Below are 7,422 nucleotides of genomic sequence, written 5' to 3'. Positions count from 1 at the left end.
TTCAATTTTAAGGCAATGAGCGGCACTAAAATGACCAAAATAAAACTTGGAAAATACATGGAGTAACTTAGTTTTCTGGGTAGTTATTGAAGTGACTTATAAAAAGAAATGAACAATTTGCGAAAACTAAAGGACATGCAGTCGCTATGGAAACTGGCATAAACAGCGCCATATTGGATTTCTAGGAAACGATTTACAGCAACATTATATATCAGAAATGCTTAATATTTGGCACAAAGATACACAAGACTTTTATCTACAATCATATAGAACGATTTTGTGACAAAAGACTACAGTTGAATTTATATACATTTTTGAAATAAGGATTAATGAATATGCGGTTACAAATTCAAGAATCATTACAAAATTTGATAATAAATTCAACTGTAGTCTTTTGTCAAAAAGGTCGCGCAATATGATTGTAGATAAAAGTCTTGTGTATCTTTGTGTCAAATTTCATGCATTTCTTATGTATGATGTCACTGTAAAACCTTTTCCTAAAAAGCCAATATGGCGGCTGTTTTCATAGCAACGGCGATCTGTGGCCATTCATTTTCACAATTTTTTCATTCATTTTTATAAGACACTTCAATAACTACCCAGAACACTAGGTTATTCCGTGTATTCTCCAAGTTTAATTTTAGTGCCACGTTGTGTGGTAAAGAAATCTTCGACGAAGCCCGGACTTTGGGATTGCATATCAGCTTGGGAGCTCAGGGCTCCCCACGGACGCCCGTCCTAGACAGTCCCGGGACCCCTACTTTTAATCCGAGCGAAGCTGGAGGTATCCCACACACGCTATACTGTAATCGACTTGAGTAATTTTCATGCCAGTAATACATGATAAAGAAGGATTCGTTGTGCACGATAAGGTGCTACAGTTGGAGATTGAAGTTCACCAAAAATTGGGAACATACTATCTAAAATACGGTGGGTAAAATAGGCCCTGTTACGTTAGTGTGTGTGTGTGTGTGTGTGTGTGTGTGTGTGTGTGTGTGTGTGTGTGTGTGTGTGTGTGGTTGTGTGTGTGACTTCAAGAAATTGACAATACGTTTTGTTACTCTATTTCCATGACTGAGATTAGTTTATTGACAGCAGAAATATTGAGAAAGGTAATAAATAGGTGCAATCTTTGAGATTTTATTTTTACTTGGCACTGATATCTGAAGCTGCATGGTCCTAATTTCCAAACACTATCAGACAAAGCCTTATCGCGTCATCGCCTATTCTCACTGTCCGAGTTTGTGTGAATGAATGCAAATGCGCTAGTACGCTGTCACACAGAAACAAACACAACTCCAAATGTAAGTTCCCTCCTCTGTATTAATCAGCTATGACAGCATACTGATACACACAAATTCACACAATCATGAACATAACGGTTATATACTCAAAAATCCGGTACTCACAGTTTTGTAGCAAAAAACAACTAGAGATGACAATCTCGTACACAATTGCAATGACAAAACTCTCTATCCTTCACTGAGGTATAAAACTACAAAAAACAGGCACACGATATCTAGTTTACAGGTATCTACTCACGGCTCGTGTGTAGTCAACAAAAACCAGTTATAGTTTCTACTACGGCTGACTTAAAATACCGTCTGCTCTGTCTACTAAATATTCCGTATCTCTTAAGTAATTAAGACATTGTAGACATATTTTGATTCTGGTCATACGCAGAATTACACAGCTTCTATTGCTGTTCACTAGGAAATGTATTTTACTACTAATTCCTGCTACTGGTGACCTCGGTCTACTCAGTTTCCACCGCCCTGTGACCACTATGGTCCAACTCTACGGACAAACATAACCGTGCACTAGCTTCTAGAAATCCCGTCGAATCTCAGCTATGCGAGTCTAAAGGCGTAATATTCCGGCGGCTCCTCAGATCCTTCATTCTGTCATCTGGCCGCTATTTTCCTTTATGACCGGTTACACGACGCACTGCACAACATAAATAGCGGACATCTTGTCTTAGATATCTGTCTGCTATGTTTAAAGTTACAGTGTTAGTCGATTCGACTTATGCGATAAACATTAACGATATTCAAATGCTTATTCCATTTACCTGTTAAGTGCTCTACTCGGGCTTCCTTTCTCCCGGTCAGTTGATTCCCGTGACAACGCCTCCCTGTCGCTGGACAGTGGTTAAGTGTAACGATATCTTCGTTGCGATTTACAAAGTCAACTCTCTCGGTCAGTGAGCTGAATTTACAATCCGTGAAACCACACTTCACTACGTCACTCTATTATCTCTGGTTAGCGCTCTAAAAGCGTGGAGGATATCACTATCAAACTTTGCCTGTTAGTGTTATTCGTGATTTCCTTCACAGTTTATAGGGCAGCACCCAGAAGAAAACAGAGATGTCATACATTATTGAGAGAACATGAAAGCCTACCTTCACGTAACTTATTTTTTACAAGTTTATATATATGCACTCGATCTATGGCCCTTTCATGTTGATACACCGCTAAGCTTTGTAAGTTTTTCGAGATTTTGAACGAAAGGAATTTTGTGTTATCGGTTCCATCGGCTCCGCACTGACATACCCTACGTTAAAGGGACACGTTAGCCCGGACTTCGGTATTGCATTTCAGCTTGGTGGCTTAAAAATTAATTAATGACTTTGGTCATTAAAAATCTGAAAATTGTAAAAAAAAATACAAATTTATAAAACGATCCAAAGTTACGTTCATCTTATTCTCCATCATTTGCTGATTTCAAAAACATATAAATATGTTATATTTGGATTAAGAACAAGCTCTGAAAATTAAATATATAAAAATTATTATCAAAATTAAATTGTCGAAATCAATTTAAAAACACTTTCATCTTATTCCTTGTCGGTTCCTGATTCCAAAAACATATAGATATGATATGTTTGGATTAAAAACACGCTCAGAAAGTTAAAACAAAGAGAGGTACAGAAATGCGTGCTATCCTTCTTAGCGCAACTATTACCCCGCTCTTCTTGTCAATTTCACTGCCTTTGCCATGAGCGGTGGACTGACGATGCTACGAGTATACGGTCTTGCTGAAAAATGGCATTGCGTTCAGTTTCATTCTGTGAGTTCGACAGCTACTTGACTAAACAGGGCCGGACCCAGGGGGGGGGGGGGGGGGGGTTTCCAGGGGTTCCGGAACCCCACCCCTGGAAAAAGCATGTACCTTGCTTTGAGTGTTTTTTTGTTTGTTTTTTTTTAAAGTAAATTTTGTGTGTGTCTCCAACAAATTTTATTCAATGTGAAATCTGATGAGAAAAAGGTACCCCCCCCCCCCCCCCCCCCCCACCACCACCAACTCACACTGACAGGCCTTAACCCTCAAAACAAGGCCCAGAATGCACCAGATTGCACAGATTGTAACCGTTTTTCAAACATTTTCCGGGGGACCCCCCTAGTTCAAGCAGGCGCGCGCTTGTGGCTTCGCCACTTCGCTGATTTGCCCCCCCCCCCCCCAAAAAAAAAGGAGGAACCCCCCCCTTACAACTCATTTGGTCCGGGCCTGCTAAATGTTGTTATTTCGCTTTACGCGACTTGTTATTGTCTATGGTGTTTGTGATAAAGTGTAAGAACACAGCTGTGGAGGGGGGAGGGGGATTGAGGGAAAGAGGGGGTAAGGAAAAGAGGGGAAGGGGAGGGGAGAGATCGAGAGAGACAAAGACTAAGACGGTTGGGTAGTTATTGTTGTTTAACGTCCCTTTAACCGTTATGGCGATACCGGACTGAGACAGAGGCAGACAGACAGACAGATAGAGGTAGACAAATAGAAACATAAAGAGAGAGAGACCCAGTTTCTGTCCTGCGTAAATGTTTCAGTTTTCAAAACACATACATAATTGCATTTCTGCCGAGTAAGGTCCTCGGCTGCGTTCACCAACTTCCCTGGCAAAAACTCAAGTTGGTGTGTCATCCTCATCACAATCTCTGAAAACCCATGTCTGAACCTCGCATTTTTCATGATCCGCTAACTTCGACCATTATCTTTAATATTTACTGAGACTCGGCGTGTAGCCTCTATCCTCCTCATGTGTGGGTATCATACCACACAACGTCATAAAACCTGAATAGTTTAATACACAAAAAACGGCCAAACTACTTTATCCCAAATACATTGTAGCTAACTCATGACATTACAGCATATGTGCAGACTGCATTACGTGGGAAGCGTGCAAAGGTCAAACGTACCAATATTCCACAAAAAGTAAGAATCTGGGAGAGTTGATGATGCTGAAGCAACTGTTAAAATCGCATTTAAGCAAATATAGTATCGTGGGTACAAAGAAAAATATATGCTGAACATTCTTCATCTACAACATGCTAAGAGCAGGCTGTTTAGCGCCTCTCTGAGCAACAAATATAGAGCCACCCATCTCAAGTTTTTCTCGCGAGCTAATGCGAACCGTATATTTTGTGTTACGCCAACAAAACACGATGTATCTATTTTTCCGGCGTGAAGATAAAGGACTCATCACGGTCACGCGATACGTGTACCCGGATCCTCGAGACGTCTCACTCTACTGCACATACGGGTCGCGAAGAACTCATCGTGGGATCGTGGTAGTTGAGCATACTTGGGTTAGCACAAATACAGATACAAAGATGTATTTGTGTGTAAGTTGAAAAGTTTACGTCGGACAAAAGCTGCTGTCTTTCACATTTCTGCAACCCGGTTAATTGAGTCACGACTTGCTATAATCACGAGTACGCTGACGTTGGAAGCAAACACAGGCCGTGAAAACAGGCTGGCCTTTTTGAAAGGAGCAAGCTTACCCGGACTCTTGTTCGTCTCATGTAACTGCACATCCAGATCGCGATGAACTCAGCCGAGGACCTTACTCGGCAGAAATGTAATTATGTATGTGTTTTGAAAACTGAAACATTTACGCAGAACAGAAACTGGGTCTCTCTCTCTTTATGTTTCTATTTGTCTACCTCTATCTGTCTGTCTGTCTGCCTCTGTCCCAGTCCGGTATCGCCATAATGGCTAAAGGGACGTTAAACAACAATAACTACCCAACCGTCTCTGTCTTTGTCTCTCTCGATCTCTCCTCTCCCCCTTTCTGTTTCACCGTCTGTCTCAATGTCTCGCTGACTGACTGTCTCTGTCTGTCTGTCTATCTCTGTTTCTCGCAATCTCTCTGTTTATAAAAGAGATAATCCAAGGTGTGTGTGTGTGTGTGCGTGTGTGTGTGGGGGGTTTAATGACAACAGGGGTAGGACAGGTAGGCTGGCGCTCAGACAAAACAAGTCTGCACAACACTGGTGGGCAAAAAGGTAATCCATGATGACAGGTACACTGAGGCTCAGAGAAAACAAGTCTACACAACACTGGCTGTCATAAAAGGCAGGCCATGATGACAGGTGCAATCCTACCCGGACTCTAGATCTTGTGTCCGCTTTGCTGCACATTGGGGACACGTTGTACCCGCCGTGTGCTATAACAGGAGCAGAATGCAGCTATGTACCGGTCTTATTCTTTACACCACGTTATGGTGTTTTTCCACGCTGCAAGCTTTACGTAAAGTTGTCACTGCATATTATATTACCTCTTTCCAGGGGCCAATGGCCTGTAAAGAAATAATCCACTGTCATCTCTCTCTCTCTCTCTCTCTCTCTCTCTCTCTCTCCCTGAATTTCTCTATGAGATAATAAAGTATTCTTATTCTTATTCTTATTCTTATTCTCACTCTCCCGGTATACATTTTATGCATTCAGGCATCGACAGCAACTGCTAGGCTAAAATGAATGTGTGTAAATGATTTCCGATCGATATGTTTCAACCCTTAGCACTGTATATGCACTTGTTCTTACTATCTTGTCTCTGAGAGAGTATACATTGAAATGGAAACTCTACTCCCCCTTGTACAAACACAACAGTGTGGTTTACAATAAAAATTCTGAGTTCTGAGTTCTGAGTTCTGAGTTCTCTCTCTCTCTCTCTCCCTCTCTCTCTCTCTTTCTCTCTCTCTCTCTCTGAACGTTTGCTCTCTGTGCGTATTTGATAATTACAGCTTGCACCCCGAACTGTCATAAGTTTGTACCCGTATAGCCTGATGCAATCGACCCCAGCAACCTTCCACTCTTTCCATGTGTTGTTTATTTTGTTTTGCTGTCCCCCACCTCATTCATTATCTCCTAGGCTTAGAGCTTTAAAACTGTCATCAGCTTGTGCCACTGAAGTTGTTGATGTATGCACAATCAGTTGGAACTTCTTATTCAACAATAAATCTTGCATCATGGTTTGATGACCAGTTTATACCGACCTGTCATATGTAGAACACCTTGTGTACTGATCGTCTGATGCAATCGACCCCGCACCCTCCCACCACCACCACCACCAGCTATCCTCTGAGTGTATGGTGTGGTCAGTGGAAAGACAAAACTGTGTACATTGATAATGACAAAGACAAAATGGTATACGAAGATGGAGACGTAAGACACAGGTTAAGGGATGGTTCAAGACGGAAACGTAAGACGTTTCAAGACGGCGTCAAGACACAGGTAAAAGGATGTTTCCATCGTGGATCCATTGCTGTAAGTCGACATACACTTCCTTAGGTTCCTTATTTTATACCCTCGACAACGAAATAAATAATTTTAAAAACAAAGAAAATGAAAGATAGAGGCAAAGATTGCGCAATCTGTACAAAGATAAAGACGTAAGACGTTTCAAGATGGCGTCAAGACAGAGATGGAGACGTAAGACGTTTCAAGATGGCGTCAAGACAAAGATTAGACCGTAAGATGTTATAAGACGAAGATGGTGACGTAAGACGTTTCAAGATGGTGTCAAGACGAAGATTTAAACAAAACTCAAGACGTAAGACGTTTCAAGACGAAGATTTAAACAAAGATGGAGACGTAAGATGTTTCAAGACGGCGTCAAGACGAAGATTTGAACGTAAGACGTTTCAAGACGTTTCAAGATGTTGTAAGACATGGTCCCAAGACGTAAGACGTTTCAAGATGGTGTTAAGACAAAGATGTGAACGAAGACGAAGATGTAAGACGTTCCTAGACCAGGGCCCGTATGCATGAGGAGGAAGTCAGCAACACTGGAAGTAGAGGCCTCTTTCGGAAGTGGGAACTCCCGAAGTTTAACTTTCCAACTGTTCACTATGCATGAACGCCGGAGTGGTGACTTCGAGAGTATTCGGTCAAGGTCGCGAAAATTGGGGGAATCCTAACTAGTACGCATGCGTTTGTTAACGGTAAGCTTGCCACCAGAAGAAACAAATTTCATCGCGAGTTCAAAAAGGCGAACGTTGAGCGCGCTGTAGTACTAACAGCGTTATTGATGGGTTTTTTTGGAATGGTTAAACGAAAGGGTCGGTTCAAACCTGTGATGATTGTCTTGGAATCGAATGACTGTTTATGACAAATGACTTTGTTGGCTTGAATGTTAGGAGAAGAGTA

The 7,422-nt window shown here is 41.6% G+C and overlaps 1 long non-coding RNA gene across 1 annotated transcript in view; it reads right to left on the bottom strand.

The window, feature by feature from the left end:
• Nucleotides 1-7,422, bottom strand: part of LOC138948433 (uncharacterized) — a 179,115-nt gene that overhangs the window by 105,746 nt on the left and 65,947 nt on the right. The gene's annotated exons all lie outside the window — the stretch shown is intronic.

Source organism: Littorina saxatilis, linkage group LG15 (assembly GCF_037325665.1).
Source record: "Littorina saxatilis isolate snail1 linkage group LG15, US_GU_Lsax_2.0, whole genome shotgun sequence".
Lineage (NCBI taxonomy): Eukaryota > Metazoa > Mollusca > Gastropoda > Littorinimorpha > Littorinidae > Littorina > Littorina saxatilis.
This window is presented reverse-complemented; position numbering and strand designations above follow the sequence as displayed.